Genomic DNA, 19,314 nt, shown 5'->3' on the forward strand with positions numbered 1-19,314 from the left:
CCGTTATTAGCGTTCTGCTACATATAATCATACTATTATTTATTTATTTATTTATTATTACTCTTTTTTTATATAATTATTCTATCTATCACACTGAAAATATATGTCTAACTCCAATTTTTGACTCTAGGTCTCACCACTCTAAATTTTAATATCAAGCCTCTGTGACATTATCCCTCATCTTGCATATTTATATCTCTTATGTTGACTTTTATCTAACTTACTCCTACTGATCTTGCTTCTTTATCTTACAATACAATTCAAGTTACCACAGCACACTCAACAGTTACTACCTACTTTGGTCGCACACCTCACCTAATTTCCATTATACTGTCAACAACCAAAAGGGTTCTTATATCATTGCCCCATTATCCTACCTTGGGGGTAGAAAACAGATAAGGTTTAATCCAGATCCTGTAACTCTAAGCTCTAAGCTCAGGCTCCTAACACTATATCAATTATGACCTGCTCTAAGTCCTGTACTTATGGCTTCCATGACTTAACAATGTTCTTCCTAATGCCATCCTTTTCTACGCTCTCTATCCTTTTTTTTTTTTATCTCATTTACCCTTCCTAAAACCACATTCACCTCCTCGGTATTTTGGCTCTATTCTTCCTAATTTTATCCTAATATGTTTTTCCAATTTATTCTTTAGCCAACTCTTTTTATCTTACCCAAATCTGAACTTTCACTCTTCCATCCTTTAGCTCTATTTTCTTTTTACACCTGATTGTCATATCAGAAACTTATACCTTTCCACTATCTCTACCATGTCATCTATACCTCAATGTTACTCAAAATTGATCCTCTAACTACCCTAGCTAGACTTCTACTGGCATTCAGGCTATCTCTCCTACTGCATTTGAACTGCACTTTATATATATATATATATATATATATATATATTCTATGATTTGTCAATGCTAACTTTTGTCCTTTTTCTTTTACTTTATTTGGAGTATACTTTAGTCTTAAGCATTAAGAAGCTAAGAATTAACTTAGGGAATAGTAGTCATACGTTTCCTGTGTGATCTCTATTCTTACCCTTTTGGACTACATACTACCCCCTACTACCTTAGGGAGGGGATCTGTAGCAACTCTAATTTTTCATATCCATTTAATTAGCTGAAACTTAAAATACTAAGTATCCAAACCCGTCATTCAATTTAAATGCTTACATACATCTTGATTTTACATCTTATAATTCGTACATGGAACTTGTACCCTCTCCAGAACACCTGAGCTAACAACTCTCTATCTCACGCTATAATCCCATCTGGGACACTACTCCATAAGTTGTCATTATTAGTAATAACCTTTGATCCCTTCTGAAAAGATAGGACTATACCCTAACTTACTGCAATAAAGGTACTACATTTACCACCTTGCCAAAATCATATCAAATTAATGAGTCTTTTATCATATCATAGCTCTGTAAATCATCAATTCATAGTTCCAACCTTCCCTAGGTAGTAGGGTTGTACTTTACACCTTGTTGATACACACAAGGTATACTATTCTCACTAAGCTCTAAGCAAAATGTTTGTCATACTGCAAAAACCATCTAAAACTCTATACCGAAGACCAGATGGTCTCACTCTATAGATGTCACATTTACTTTGCAACTAATCCACAACCTCTAGTCTGATGGCAATTCTTGATATAACTCGAGCTAATTCTAGAGTAACTGAGTTACTGACTCTAGTTACCACCCAACTGTGATCTTTCGATATTCTAGCTCTAGATCCTTAACCAGGAGTTCCCAACTCCTCTGCAGATATAGAACTCTGTTCTGGCATAATTATACCAAAATAGAGGCCATCCACAAACACCCTCATTATGGAGCACCACGGGGATGCACGCAGCTCTACACAATAATCTCATGTCGGTACTGTAATCTGCAGCTTACAGAGCAGACATTGAGAACATTGTATAGTTACTACGATATGTCCTGACAGACTGGGTCTCCAATCTCTTATCTCTCTTGAATCTACTATTATCATAAACTTACTCTGACTGGGTCATCCACTGACGACTGCCAGCAGTGGTATCCTCAACCTTATCTAGTGCAATTATACTATCAAAACTCACCTTTATGTACCCGTGCCTAGCACCAGATAGGCACAACACTTAGACCCATACTGATAGAAATATAGTGTTTCTTGGAAAACGTATTTCCATGGCAGACCTCAATATGTCTGCTAACTCTATTTCACACTTCTATGTACTTCACAAAACTGAGGTGCTAAACTAAAGCACTCTTATATTAACCGAGGAATAACGCTGAATCTAGAAACGAAGAATTACAGAAAAAAGACAAAATAGAATCCTATACTCCGCATGTGACAACTCTAGGTGCACACTTTCCCATGAATCTAAAGCCTAGGCTCTGATACCACTTTTGTCATGACCCAACTTATGGGCCGAACAAGCACTAGGACCTGGGCCAGCCTAAAGCCCCCGAGGCCCATAGTAAGCCTAACTATTCTTCAACCCAACTCTAAGGCCCATTTGGGCCTAATTTCAAGAATTCAACCGGACAGAGTCCGGCCATAAAATGGACCATTTAACGGGGAGTTTTTGACTCGCTCGATCTGTAAACACAATATATAATAAATTGGGGAGCTTAGCTCACCCTCCACATAATTAAAAAGTCATAACTCAAATGGGAGCTCAGCTCTCTCATCCAATCCCATTATGCATATAGTTAATAATTTTACAGGTCCAACATAACTTTTATAATGCAGGCCCAAAATAAAATAAGTGCTTCTAACATATGCGGAGTCTAAAATTTAACTCAATTGTACAAAATACATTAAATACTATCAATGGACCTGCGAAGAAGAAGAGCAGGTTAGCCACAACAAATAATCCTCATGTAGCCTGGAAAAATAGATGAACAAGAATAAGCGTTCGACTCAAAGAGTAAAATATCAATTTTAACCATAATCTCTATAGCTATCTAAAGCTAATGCACCCTGTGGAGTGAAATGCAACATCGTCATAATTTTCATATCATAACAGCAAAAAGGAAATTTGGAGCACTCACACACCCAACACTGTCAAACAATAAAAATATGGGAGATGATCCCCTATATAGCCCTCTTAATCCAACCTATACCAGCGAGTGTCTCTCAAGCTGGACTTTCGCTTAATAAATCAAATGCGGGGTCCCAGCGAGTGTCTCTCAAGTCGTGTCTACCCCGAAGGACCGGGTCCCAGCAAGTGTCTCTCAAGCCGTGTCTACCCGTCCTGTCCATATCTAATACCATACCACACGCACGCCACGCACACACACTGCTCCAAATTACCACAAACAACATCCATGGCACTTCAACAATTATGAATGCAATATAAAACGTGCCTAGTGTTTAACTACATAGATACATATTTATAAGTGATGCATGGACATACTTGAACATATAATAATATTGAAATTATAATTAAAATTAATATTTTACTCACAAACTTGAACCGAGGTCTCTACGGCAGCTGGGCGGAGGAGGAAGGCTGTCCCGGCTCACCTGACTATTTCATTACAATTATTTAATATATTTGACTCAATACAAGTTTAGAAAAGACCAAAGACACCCTAAATTGTGCTGAAAATCTGACAATCTCCCCTATACCTATGACCGACCCAACCTGCAAAATGGTTCAAATAACACTTATAAACTTAACCCATATCTCATCATCATTATATGGCCCCTCCTGGACCCTCCAAAATAAGCAATAATCACAATATCAGACAACTCAATTATAAGATTTCAAAACTAATATTTTTCTACAAACTATCCAAACTAACTTCAAAAATTCTATAAAACTGTCCCGCAGTCCTTAACAATATTATAAGGCTATTGCAATAGGAATCGTAATTTTCTTATCATCCACGAATATTTTATAAATTTTATTTTAACCCAGTACAAGGTAAAAATTGAGTAATAGAGTTTGAGTTTACCTATGCCAAATCTGACAATTGAAACGCGTCCAGAACGTCTGAAAACAGTGTGGTGGCCTATAATCTTGACTCGGTTCTGAAATGGTTCCAGCAGCTTATCTGCTCTGCCCAAAATTGTAGATCCGGGCGACGCTCGAATTTCCACGTAATGAAAGTACATACACGAAGTCCACAATACCAGGGTTAGAATAATATATATATATATATATATATATATATATATATATATATATATATATATATAATTATTATTATTATTTAAAAATTAGGAATGTTACATTTTTCTAGAGAAATTCTATGATTACTTAGTTTCATATAAAATATATTTACTTTACTACGAAAAATAAAATAATTTTATATAAATTTACCACTTATTTTATTAGATTTTTTAGTAAAATAATTTTTTTCTATAAATTAATTAATTATAAAAATTATATTAATTTAAAAAAATAAAATTTCCTCAAATAAAAAAATCATATATAATTTTAAAAAAATCAAAGAGATGAATTATGAATGATAAATTTTATTAAAAAAATTATGGAAACATATTTTTAATATAAAGAAATTTTTTTGCTAAATTAATAAAATTTTTATAAAAAAATAATTATTTTATAAAAATCTCATAAAATAAGTTATAAATTTATGTGAAATTATTTTATTTTTTTATAATAAAATAATTATATTTTATATAAAATTAAGTAAGAGTAGAAGACACCATTTATCTAACTCATTTTCCAAAGAATTTTGATTTAAAAAAAAAAATGGCTTGACTTTTGCTGTAGAATATGAACAGCACGACTCACTGACTGAAGTGCGCGTGGGACTGTGATTCTCAAGGGAGGAGAAGACAGCATGGATGTGGGCTCACCAAATAGCTCCACAAATCACTGGCTGACAGTTGGAAATTATGCTTCTGCACCGTATAAAATACAACCCCACCGCACCAGAAAGTAGCTTATCCTAATTCAAAGTAGACCTCCTGAGTCCAGCCCGTAATTGAGTTTGGTTCTGAAATTTTTTCCGTAGGCCAACGTTTCGGCATCCTTATCATCTATCGCATTTTTTGAAAAAAGAATTTGTGGCTCAAGTTGTAAATTTGGGATGCAAATGAATCAGGGGAAGTCGAGCTTGATTTTTTTTTTTTTTTTTTTTTTTAAGGAAGTCAAGGCGAATGTTAAATATTTTAAGGAGTAATGGCGGATCAAATGGGCTATAATTAGAAATCTATAAATTACTATTTTCAAGCCCTTATTAATGCATTAAAAATAGATGAAATTACACTTATAACCTTAATAAAACTTGTTTCTTGAAATTTAGAGTCTGGATTTAAGCTCTAAACGTAAGGCTGAGAATGAATTAGTGTAATCGGTTTGAAGATACCAAAAATAAAATTTCATTTTTTAAAGATGGAAGGTTAGGATTAATTGCATTGTAAAAGGCCAAACAACAAAAACAAAGAGACAGACAGAGCTGAGCCCTGAAGTCGGGACTTATAAGTCCTTAAAAGGTAAATTGTCATTGTGCTACATTAGGAATTTTTCTTTTTGTCTGCTTTTGGTCAAAGGTAAAGAAATACATGCACACGGGTCAGTGATTGGATTGAACCGTTATTAAAACTATATTAATTTAACAAAGTCCTTGGCCTTTTATAACTCATATACACACATTCTTTACATTCGATATGGAATGTGCCAATGATGACCGGGACTAAACATTTGGAAATCACATTTTATTTCTCTTTAAATTTTATATATATCATATTAGCTAATTAGGGAGACTAATTTGATTCTTAACCAAGTTTTTCTCTTTTATATATTTTCCCCTCTTCTAATTAGATACTTTATATGCAAAAGATAAGGATGGATATATAAGTGGATGTATAAACAAGTCAATCGTTATTTAAAGTAAAAAAAAAAAAGAAGAAAATAATATAAAACAACTGCATATATTTTTAAACAATTTTTTAAAAATTTAAAAAAACAGTTTAAAATAATTATGTTTTTCTAAGCAATTTTTAAATTTAAAAGAAATATAAAAGGGATCAAAATAACTATTTTTGGGAAGAAAATTTGAGATTTAAAATTTGTTGGATTTGGAGCAATTAAATAATTATATGGTTAAATTTAAATACTATTTAATCTTTAAAAGAATAATACAAATCAATTATATATAAATTATCATATAACTTAAGTAGATACTCTTAAATGAGTTATAGGAAGCAATTGATGTAAGGTGTAGCATATATTATAGTACTATGTACTAATTATATGGAATTAAGGTGTGCATAGTACATTTAAGCATAATGTAACACCTCCATTTGCATAGCCTGGTATATTTTACTGTTTCGGTGACCGGTGTCGGTTCAGATAATTAAGGGGATTAGAACCATACTTAAGACAACTAGATAAGCCATAAACACAAATAATTAGTAATGTTCAATTAGTTAAGTATAAACAAGAAAAACAGAACATAAGAAGTTAAACGAGCCGAGAGTCACAGCGATGGGTGACCGTCTCGGGAACGACTGTGAAGTCGATTTAAATTCAAATATCGAACCGTAAAATATGACGCTGCGGTCCTTAGGACCCTTACGAACACAGTGGAGAAGAGAAAATCACGAAAAAGAACTGTTAAGCCAGTCAAATAATTAGGTCAGGGAGCCGGAAGAAATATTAAATTATTTACAAACCGGGTTGAACTGGCGATGGGCAATTTGGTCAATTGACCCCGAGAGCTGACTCCTGACCTAACTGTCAAATAAAATCGGAGAAAAGAAAATTTCGGAATCGAGAATTAAATTAAAGAACTAATAGAAAAATAAAAAAAAAGAAAGAGAAAATGAAAAAGTGAAGGAAGATGACATCATGCATGACATCATGCATGATGCCATAAATTCCATAATTAATAATTTGATTAAATTGATTTTTTGGTCTTCCATAAGACAAAAGACAAAAGACATAAATTAAAAAAAAAAAAAAAAGAAACAAAGTCATCTTCCTCATCCTTGTGCCGCCCCATCTCTCTCTTCATTCTCACTCACTTGTTCCACCATTTTTAAGGATTAGAAAGCTTGAATTTCCTTACTTAATTCCATAAATTCACAAAGTCCCAACATTAAAAATTCTCTTTACATGTTGAGGAAGCATTAGACAACAAAAAAAAAAAAAAAAAGAAGAAAGGAAGAAGCTTAAAAGAAAGAAATTCTGCACTAAGGTTGGTAGATTAAATTTGATTTTTTTTTTGTTGAATTAGTTGTGTTTATAGCTTAGTTAACTTAGAAATATGCTTAAAATGAAATAAAAACTTTGTTGAGGGACCAAGCTGAATTTCGGTCAGCTTGTGTATGAGGGTATTGTTGCATGGTTTGATGGATTTGAATGAGTATATGAACCTTAATTAGATAAGTGATTATAGTTAAAAGCATTGAATTGGTTAAATGCAACAATTAGTGTGAATTAGGGTTTAGAGACAAAAATGTGAGAAACTTGTAAATGATGTCTTTGACCTAATGTGAAGTGAGAAATGGTCATTTGTGACCTAATGAAGAGTGTTATAAGTGTTTGAATCAAAACCAAATTCGGATTGAGTGTGGTCATGCTGCTGGCAGCATGACCAAGTTACATTTAAAGGACCAAATATGAAATTTTACAAGTCCAATTGGTATAAGACCAATTGGAAATGAAAATAGACACTAAATGACACAATTTTCATTCGGGAAGCATGCCCAAAAAGTGACCAAAACCTAGTGAACAAATTGAGTAAACTTGGAAAATCACACTCTGCCCTGTACAAACTGACCAAATGAATAGTGTTTGTTCATTTGGCCATAACTCTAGCTAGGCAGGTCTAAATGACTTGAAATTTTTACCAGTGGTTAGATGAGATATAGACCTGAAACTTTCATAAAGAACACAAACCCAAATTATGTAACACCCTAGGCAAATCCCACATTAGCAAAACACGGGAGAGATGCTGGGTTTATAAGTTGGTGGTTTGTAATCCCTAGTGACGCGTTTTAAAACTGTGAGGGCTTCGGCCCAGAGCGGACAATATCACTAGTGGGCCGGGCCATTAAATTTGTAGTATTAGAGCCGCTCCGCGTGCAACCTTGAACGATGGTGGGGCAAACCTCAGTGAGGACGCTGAGTCCCATAAGGGGGGTGGATTGTAACACCCTAGGCAAATCCCACATCGACAAAACACGGGAGAGATGCTGGATTTATAAGTTGGTGGTTCATAACCCCTTAGTAACACATTTTAAAATCGTAAGGGCTTCGGCCTAGAGCGGACAATATCACTAGTGGGCCGGGCCATTACATTTGTGGTATTAGAGTCGCTCCGCGTGCAACCTTGAACAATGGTGGGGCAAACCTCAACGAGGATGCTGAGTCCCATAAGGGGGGTGGATTGTAACACCCTAGGCAAATCCCATATCGACAAAACACGAGAGAGATGCTGGGTTTATAAGTTGTTGGTTCGTAACCCCTATTGGCGTGTTTTAAAACCGTGAGGGCTTCAGCCCAGAGCGAACAATATCACTAGTGGGCCTCAAATGTAATGGCCCGGCCCACTAGTGATATTGTCCGCTCTGGGCTGAAGCCCTCACGGTTTTAAAATGCATCACTAGGAGTTACAAACCACTAACTTATAAACCCAGCATCTCTCCCGTGTTTTGCCGATGTGGGATTTGCCTAGGGTGTTACAATCCACCCCCCTTATGGGACTCAGCGTCCTCGCTGAGGTTTGCCCCACCATTGCCCAAGGTTGCATGCAGAGTGGCTCTGATACCACAAATGTAATGGCCTAGCCCACTAGTAATATTGTCCGCTCTGGGCCGAAGCCCTCACGGTTTTAAAGTGCGTCAATAGAGATTATGAACCACCAACTTATAAACCCAACATCTCTCCCGTGTTTTGCCGATGTGAGATTTGCCTAGGGTGTTACAAATTATGCCATTAACCAAGTCATTTGGCCACCCCAATTTGGTGACCTAAAACTGTCAGAACCAAAATTTGCCCTGAAAACTGAGTTGAATCCAATCCGGCAGCCATGGTTCAAATGGCTATAACTTGAGCTACAAAACTCCAATTGGAGTGATTCAAAAAGGAAATAAACTTAAGACAATAGGGAACATTTTCTGTGAAGAAAGTTTTGCCAAATTCCAACAAAAAAGTGACCAATGGAACAGTGCAACCTTAGACACCAAAACTGAAAATTTATCAAATTTGCCTAAAAGACTTAGAATTTGAATAAACAACCAAAACCAACAAATTTAGTGACCAAAATGTGGTATGTGGGTGAAGTTGGAATTCCCATACCTATTAAGCCTTAGAAAGTCAACAATTTGACTTGAATAGTATAGTGAATAGTAACCCCGAAACACAAAATTTCAAGAACGTCGAGTTTAGTACGTTAGTGCTAGGTAAAAGTGAAGTTAAATTTATTTTTGGATTTATGTTAAGTTATAGTATTGAAACACTGTAAAATTATGTGTTTCAGTTGAAAAGAATACCGGAAAAGAACCTGAGGAACCGAGTCAAGGCCAAGAGGCGACTCGCTTGAGGTTTGTGCATAACATCACTAATGCTTTAAAATTCATTAATAAAGTGAATGAAATATGTATTTTACTTTTGCTTTGAATTGTTGAAAGTTTATTTGTGACATTATTTATGATGTTTTGATTTAAACTGTGAAAGTTAGTGTGTATATTTGAAATAGCAATGTTTAGCAAATTGTTAAGATAAGTTTTGAAACCACAGTGTCATGACCATATATTTGAACACCTCACTAGCATGACTAGTGGGGGTAATTAGTTTCGAATTTTGATTCCTTCTCTGGAGAAGTGTTGAGGTGTGCCAGTAGAAGAGGATTTGAATGGATATCCATATATTTGAGCTAGCTAGCCTTGTGATGTGACTTCTCCTTAGCCTATGGCTATTGAGATTATATTTATTTCGAATGGCAAGATCTAACTGAGGGTTTTATGAAATGTGTTTGATACTTTGAAATGAAATTGTTTGGAATAAAATCTCATAATTCATGTTTTGTGTTTAACTCGCATGCTCAGTTTAATTTTTGAATAAATGTGATTTAAATTCTGCATAAAGATTCTTTTAGTATGTTGTGCACCACTGAGTCCTAGTACTCAGCGATAGCTTTTATTACTATCGCAGATTTAGAGACTAGAGGAGCAGCAGACTGAGCTGCTGAGGTGTGAGGATTTATCAGCTTGAAGTTATTAGGTATAACTTATACCCTGACTGTAGATATTTCTTTTTATGTATGTAATGCACATAGATGTATGGACATGTAAAAATGGGTCTTGAGCAGCTTGTACAAAATTTGTATAAAATTTGTAATAAATTTTAGTTTAGATTTTCTTAATGTAAATTTTAGTATGATGTATATATAAATTGTTTATCTTCAAAGAAATATGAATGTATGAAATTGATTGACAGTATCTTGAGGATTGTTGAATTTTGAACTTGTGAAATTGATTGAGATGATTGTAAAATTGAAAAAGTTGTTGAGAAAAATTATTGGAAGTACTTTTTTTTTTCAGGTATTTGAAGAACTGTTTTCTCAAAATACAGACGGAACTCTATCAAAATTTTTATAAAATTTGCGGAAAAATAAGATGGGCCAAAAATTTCAACTAGCTTTCAACTTAAATTAACTGTTTGATACCAACTAGAAAATGCTCACCACATGGCAAAAGTAAGAAAATTGTTTTAAAATCCCTTGTAGGTACTTAATGAGTTATCGGTAGGTGAAGTTCGGTAGTTCATTAGGTATTCTACGGGATCATGTTATGCCTTACAAAGGGGTAAGGTGTGACATGTTTTAGTGGTATCAGAGCAAATTTTTGAAGTATGTTTTAACTTATAAATTTGTGTCTTTCCTTGTTAATTACAGCTGCTCAATGTCCATATTTGTTATATATAGTGCATTACATCATAAATATGAATTAACGGAGGGAAATCTCCTTGTGTTATTTATTCAGGAGATACCCTAACTTCAGACTGAAATAGAAGAAGGGGATTGCTCAGTCGAGCAATTTGTTGAAGCTGAGGCACAAGGGGAAGCCCCAGCTTTACAGAATGTCAGTGGGTCAGTAGCACCAGCCCTACAAATGCCGCAGTTTCCTGCACAGTTCGCACAGCAGATGGCTGTGATGTTTCAACAAATGGCTGGGGGTATGCCTGCTCAAGCTCCACCCCAGACATCTGTGGCACAACCACTGCCTCCAGCCAAACAGTATGATAAATTACTGAAGTATGGAGCTGCAGAATTTAAGGATACAGTGGACCCTTTAGAGGTAGAGCAATGGCTTGAAAGAATGGACAGAGTATTTAAGAAGCTGCACTGCCAAGATGAACTGAAGTTTGAATACTCTGTGTCTCTACTGCAACGGGATGTGTATGATTAGTGGAAGACCATCCCCCACAATTTAGCTGAACCACCAGTATTAACCTGAATGACTTTATTAGAGAATTCAGACAGAAATACATCCCAAATGCATATGTTGATCAGAAACTGCAAGAATTTTTTAGTTTGAAATAAGGGAACCGATCAGTGGCAGAATATGAGAGGGAGTTCTCCCACTTAAGTTATTATGCTGGGAGTCTCCTTTCTACCAGCAAGGCAAGATGCAAGAGATTTGAGACTGGTTTAAAGTCCAGTTTAAGAATGCAAGTAGTGGGATTCAAGCACAGTAATTTTTCAGAACTCATGTCTCAAGCACTTGAGCTAGAAAGGATTGAATCAGAGGTGACCCCAATAAAAGAAAAATCATAGAAAGTTGAGAAATCAGATAAAGACAAGGGGGAAAAGTCATTAGAGCCGAGTTCTGGTGGTACCTCTGGAAAGAAAAAGAAATTTAGTGGACCCAGCAGGGGTCGAGATGGAAGATTTGGTAGGGGCAGATTTTCTGGACAGAGACCCCGTAGGTCTGGTCAGCAGTCGAGCAGGGGTTCACATTCTACCTGCCCTTGTGAGACTTATGGCAAGATTCATAGGGGGGGAGGGGGGGGGGGGGAATGTTATTGGGCCACTGGAGCCTGCTTTAACTGTGGAGGCGAGGGCCATATAGCTAAAGACTGCACTAGTGCTCCGTGATATAGTCCAGCTCCTACTACTGCCAAAGGATCTATTTAGAGTTCTGCTTCCAGAAGTTCACAACCTGTTGGCAGAGGAAGAGGCAGGGGTAGAGGCACTGCTTCTGACAGTTAGGGCACAGTTGGTCAGTCAGCATAAGGAAGTGCGTCAGTCAGAGTCTACACAATGAGACAGTGAGAAGAGGCTGAGACTTCTGATGTTGTAACTGGTAAATTCTCTATCTCTGATCAAGATGTATTTGTGTTATTTGATCCGGGTTCAACCCACTCATATGTTAATACTAGCATAGTCAGTTCACTTGCTGTTCCATGTGTCCAAATGGGTTTTGAAGTGCTAGTAACTAGTCCGTTAGGACAAGGGGTCTGGGTCAACAGAATTTATAGTGACTATCCTTTGGTGATCCAAGGACATGTTTTCTTGTCAGATTTGATTGAAATGCCCTTCAGAGATTATGATATTATCTTGGGCATGGATTGGTTAGCCAGGCATCACGTCATGATTGACTGTAGACTGAAGACAGTCATTTTTCGTCTCCCTTTGTACGGTGATGTGGTAATATATGGGGAGAGGCATTTACTGCCATCAAACATTATTTTGGCTGCACTAGCCAGAAAAATGATCAGAAAGGGGTGTGAAGCATACTTGGCACATGTGATAGACACCCAAGTGGGGAGTCCAGCACTGAGGGATATCCCTACGGTATGTGACTTTCCGGATGTGTTTCCTGATGAATTGCCAGGATTACGTCTAGAAAGAGAGGTGCAGTTTGAGATTGATATTATGCCTGGTGTAGACCCAATCTCCATAACACCATATAGAATGGCACATGCAGAATTGAAAGAGTTAAAAGTGCAGTTGCAAGAGCTGCTTGACAAGGGCTTTATCCGCCCTAGTGTGTCACCTTAGAGAGCGCCAGTGTTGTTTGTAAAGAAGAAAGATAGCACTCTCCGGTTATGCATTGACTATCGCCAGTTAAATAAGGTGACAATAAAGAATAGATATCCATTGCCCCGCATTGATGATTTGTTTGATCAGTTAAGAGGTGCAGCTGTGTTCTCCAAAATTGACCTAAGATAAGGTTATTATCAGCTGAAAGTATAAGAGCAGAGTATTCCTAAAACTGCCTTTAGAATCCGCTATGGCCATTATGAATTCTTGGTCATGTCATTCAGGTTGACTAATGCTCCGGCTGCTTTTATGGATCTGATGAACACTATCTTCAGACCATACCTCGACTAGTTTGTTGTGGTATTCATAAATGATATATTGGTCTATTCGAGGAGTGCAGAAGAGCAAGATAGACATCTGCAGATTGTACTGTAGACTTTGAGGGAGAAACAGCTATATGCCAAATTATCAAAGTGTGAATTTTGGCTGAAGGAAATATCTTTCTTGGGGCATGTTGTATCAGAAGAGGGCATCAAGGTAGATCCAAGTAAGATTGAAGCTGTCCTTAATTGGAGGCCACCCAGAAATATCACAGAGATTCGCAGTTTTCTGGGTTTAGCTGGATACTACCGTAGATTTGTGAAGGGATTCTCCATGTTGGCATCTCCATTGACTAAGCTGCTTAGAAAAGATGTGAAATTTTAGTGGACGGATACATGCCAACAGAGTTTTGATGAATTGAAAAAATGTTTGACTAAAGCCCCAGTCCTGACTTTACCTACTCCGGGTAAAGAATACACAGTTTATAGTGATGATTCTCACAATGGGTTAGGCTGTGTATTAATGCAAGATCGAAATGTCATTGCCTATGCATCACGCCAGCTAAAACCACATGAGAGAAATTATCCGACACATGATTTGGAGCTTGCAGCTATAGTGTTTGCTCTTAAGATCTAGATACACTATTTGTATAGGGAGAAATATTACATTTATACAGATCATAAGAGTTTAAAGTATATGGGCACCCAGAAAGAGTTGAATTTGAGACAGAGGAGATGGTTAGAATTGATAAAGGACTATGATTGTCTGATAGACTATCAGCCAGGAAAAGCTAATGTTGTGGCTGACGCCTTAAGTCGCAAGACTATGGCAAGTCTACGGGTTACTCCTTTGTGTTTGGTACATGAGTTGAGATCATTACATGCCAGCTTAGAGATTAATGATGAGGGGAAGACAGCAGTTTCATGGCATGTACAGCCAGTGTTGATTGATCAGATCAGAATGGCTGCTCAGAATGATAAGAAGTATCAGAAGCTATTGGAAGAAGTTAGGCAGGGCAAGAAACCAGAATTCTCAATCAGAGATGATGGTCTACTACTACACCAGGGCAGAATGTGTATTCCTAATGATGTTGATTTGAGGCAGATCATTTTGAAGGAAGCACATGAGTCTCCTTTTGCCATGCACCCTTGTGGCACAAAAATATATAGAGGGCTAAAGGAGCATTACTGGTGGATGGGTATGAAGAGAGATGTAGCAGAGTTTGTATCTAAATGCCTAACTTGTCAGCAAGTGAAGGCAGAGCATCAAGTACCCGCTGGGTTGTTACATCCACTACCAGTACCAGAGTGGAAATGGGAGAAATTAACAATGGATTTTGTGATGGGACTTTCGAGGACACAGAAGAGTCATGATGCAGTTTGGGTCATTATTGACAGACTGACCAAGTCTGCTCATTTTCTGCTAGTCCGGATGGACTACAGTTTAGAAAGATTGGCCAAGTTGTACATTGATGAGATTGTAAGACTGCATGGAGTGCTAGTATCCATCGTATCAGACAGAGATCCTAGGTTCACTTCTAAATTCTAGGGTAGTCTTCAGAGAGCCCTAGGAACTAGATTAAACTTCAGTACTGCATTCCACCCACAAACAGATGGCCAGTCTGAGAGGATAATTCAGATCTTGGAGGACATGCTACGGGCTTGTGTGATTGAATTTGAGGGCAGTTGGGACACACACTTGCCTTTGATTGAGTTTGCTTACAACAACAGCTACCAATCAAGCATTGGGATGCCTCCATATGAAGCTTTGTATGGCAGAAAATGTAGAACCCCATTGTGTTGGGATGACGTGGGTGAAAGAAAGATGATTGGACCGGAAATTGTTCAGCAAATTGAGGAGAAGATCAGGGTGATCAGAGACTGACTTAAGACTGCATCAGACCGGCAGAAGTCCTACATTGATCTGAAGAGAAGGGATATTGAGTATACAGTGGGTGAGAAAGTATTCCTCAAGGTTTCCCCATGGAAGAGAATTATGAGATTCGGCAGAAAGGGGAAACTGAGTCCTCGTTTCATTGGGCCATATGAGGTTCTGGAAAGAGCGGGTCCTTTGGCTTATCGTTTAGCACTACCTCTAGAGTTGGAGAAGATACATAATGTCTTCCATGTGTCTATGTTGAGGAGGTATCGATCAGACCTATCTCATGTACTACCAGTAGAGGAAATTAAAGTGAATCCAGACCTCACATATGAAGAAGAAACCATAGAGATTCTGGCTTATGAGGTGAAGCAGCTATGGAACAAGCAGATACCATTGGTAAAAGTGCTGTGGAACCATCATTCGGGCCAGGAGGCTACTTAGGAACGAGAAGAGGACATGAGGAGACAGCACCCACAGCTGTTCAGAGATTAAAACCAGGTAAAAATTTCGAGATGAAATTTATTTTAAGGGGGGGAAGAATTGTAACACCCCTATTTGCATAGCCTGGTATATTTCACTGTTCCGGTGACCGGTGTCGGTCTGGACAATTAAGGGGATTAGAACCATACTTAAGACAACTAGATAAGCCATAAATACAAATACTTAGTAATGTTCAATTAGTTAAGTATAAACAAGAAAAACAGAACATAAGAAGTTAAACGAGCCGAGAGTCACAGCGATGGGTGACCGTCTCAGGAACGACTGTGAAGTCGATTTAAACTCAAATATCGAATCATAAAATATGACGCCACGGTCCTTAGGACCCTTACGAATACAGTGGAAAAGAGAAAATCACGAAAAAGAACTATTAAGCCAGTCAAATAATTAGGTTAGGGAGACGGAAGAAATATTGAATTATTTGCAAACCGGGTTGAACCGGCGAGGGGCAATTTGGTCAATTGACCCCGAGAGCTGACTCCTGACCTAACTATCAAATAAAATTGGAGAAAAGAAAATTTCGGAATCGAGAATTAAATTAAAGAACTAATAGAAAAATAATAAAAAAAAGAAAGAGAAAATGAAAAAGTGAAGGAAGATGACATCATACATGACATCATGTATGATGCCATAAATTTCATAATTAATAATTTAATTAAATTGATTTTTTGGTCTTCCATAAGACAAAAGACAAAAGACATAAATTAAAAAAAAAAAAAGAAACAAAGTCATCTTCCTCATCCTTGTGCCGCCCCATCTCTCTCTTCATTCTCACTCACTTGTTCCACCATTTTTAAATATTAGAAAGCTTGAATTTCCTTACTTACTTCCATAAATTCACAAAGTCCCAACATTAAAAATTCTCTTTACATGTTGAGGAAGCATTAGACAACAAAAAAAAAGAAGAAAGGAAGAAGCTTGAAGGAAAGAAATTCTGCACTAAGGTTAGTAGATTAAATTTGATTTTTTTTTTTTGTTGAATTAGTTGTGTTTATAGCTTAGTTAACTTAGAAATATGCTTAAAATGAAATAAAAACTTTGTTAAGGGACCAAGCTAAATTTCGGCCAGCTTGTGTATGAGGGTATTGTTGCATGGTTTAATGGATTTGAATGAGTATATAAACCTTAATTAGATGAGTGATTATAGTTAAAAGCATTGAATTGGTCCTTAATTAGATGAGTGATTATAGTTAAAAGCATTGAATTGGTTAAATGCAACAATTAGTGTGAATTAGGGTTTTGGACATTAGGGTTTAGAGACAAAAATATGAGAAACTTGTAAATGATATCTTTGACCTAATGTAAAGTGAGAAATGGTTATTTGTGACCTAATGAAGAGTGTTAGAAGTGTTTGAATTAAAACCAAATTCGGATTGAGTGTAGTCATGCTGCTGGCAGCATGACTAAGTTACCTTTAAAGGACCAAAAATGAAATTTTACAAGTCCAATTGGTATGAGACTAATTGGGAATGAAAATAGACACTAAATGACACAATTTTCATTTAGGAAGTATGCCCAAAAAGTGACTAAAACCTAGTAAATAAATTGACCAAACTTGGAAAATCACAGTCTGCCTTGTACAAACTGATCAAATGAATAGTATTTGTTCATTTGGCCATAACTCGAGCTAGGCAGGTCTAAATGACCTGAAATTTTACCAGTGGTTAGATGAGATATAGACCTAAAACTTTTATGAAGAACACAAACCCAAATTATGCCATTAACCAAGTCATTTGGCCACCCCAATTTGATGACCTAAAACTGCCAGAACCAAAATTTGCCCAGAAAACTGGGTTGAATCCAATCCGGCAGCCATGGTTCAAATGGCTATAACTTGAGCTACAAAACTCTAATTGGAGTGATTCAAAAAGGAGAATAAACTTAAGACAATAGGGAACATAGACAATAGAGAACATTTTCTATGAAGAAAGTTTTGCCAAATTCCAACAGAAAAGTGACCAATGGAATAGTGCAACCTTAGACACCAAAACTGAAAATTTATCAAATTTGCCTAAAAGACTTAGAATTTGAATAAACAACCAAAACTAACAAATTTAGTGACCAAAATGTGGTATGTGGGTGAAGTTGGAATTCTCATACCTATTAAGCCTTAGAAAGTCAACAATTTGACTTGAATAGTATAGAGAATAGTAACCCCAAAACACAAAATTTCAAGAACGTCGAGTTTAGCACGTTAGAGCTAGGTAAAAGTGAAGTTAAATTTATTTTTGGATTTATGCTAAGTTATGGTACTGAAACACTGTAAAATTGTGTGTTTCAGTTGAAAAGAATACCGGGAAAGAACCCAAGGAACCGAGTCAAGGCCAAGAGGCGACTCGCTTAAGGTTTGTGCACAACATCACTATGCTTTAAAATTCATTGATAAAGTGAATGAAATATGTATTTTACTTTTGCTTTGAATTGTTGAAAGTTTATTGTGACATTATTTATGATGTTTTGATTTAAACTGTGAAAGTTATTGTGTATATTTGAAATAGCAATGTTTAGCAAATTGTTAAGATAGTTTTGAAACCACAGTGTCATGACCATATATTTGAACACCTCACTAGCATGACTAGTGGGGGTAATTAGTTTCGAATTTTAATTCCTTCTCTGGAAAAGTGTTGAGGTGTGCCAATAGAAGAGGATTTAAATGGATATCCATATATTTGAGCTAGCTAGCCTTGTGATGTGACTTCTCCTTAGCCTCTGGCTATTGAGATTATATTTGTTTCGAATGGCATGATCTAACTGTGGATTTTATGAAACGTGTTTGATACTTCGAAATAAAATTGTTTGGAATAAAATCTCATAATTCATGTTTTGTGTTTAACTCGCATGCTCAGTTCAATTTTTGAATAAATGTGATTTAAATTCTATATAAAGATTCTTTTAGTATGTTGTGCACCACTGAGTCCTAGTATTCAGCGATAGCTTTTATTGCTGTCGCAGATTTAGAGACTAGAGGAGTAGCAGACTGAGCTGCTGAGGTGTGAGGATCTATCAGCTTGAAGTTATCGGGTATAACTTATACCCTGACTATAAATATTTCTTTTGATGTATGCAAAGCACATAGATGTATGAACATGTAAAAATGGGTCTTAAGCAGCTTGTACAAAATTTGTATAAAATTTATAATAAATTTTACTTTGAATTTTCTTAATATAAATTTTAGTATGATGTATATATAAATTGTTTATTTTCAAAGAAATATGAATGTATGAAATTGATTGACATTATCTTGAGGATTATTGAATTTTGAACTTGTGAAATTGATTGAGATGATTGTAAAATTGAAGAAGTTGTTGAGAAAAATTATTAGAAGTGCTTTTTTTTTCAAGTATTTGAAGAACTATTTTTTAAAAATACAGACGGAACTCTGTCAAAATTTTTATAAAATTTGCAGAAAAATAAAATGGGCCAAAAATTTTAACTAGTTTTCAACTTAAATTAACTGTTTGATACCAACTAGAAAATGCTCACCACTTCGTAAAAGTAAGAAAATTGTTTTAAAATTTCTTGTAGGGTACTTAATGAGTTATCGGTAGGTAAAGTTCGGTAGTTCATTAGGTATTCTATGGGATCATGTTATGCCTTACAGAGGGGTAAGGTGTGACACATAACATGTTCATAATTGATTTAAATATTA

This window comes from Hevea brasiliensis, chromosome 4 (genome assembly GCF_030052815.1).
Source record: "Hevea brasiliensis isolate MT/VB/25A 57/8 chromosome 4, ASM3005281v1, whole genome shotgun sequence".
Classification (NCBI taxonomy): domain Eukaryota; kingdom Viridiplantae; phylum Streptophyta; class Magnoliopsida; order Malpighiales; family Euphorbiaceae; genus Hevea; species Hevea brasiliensis.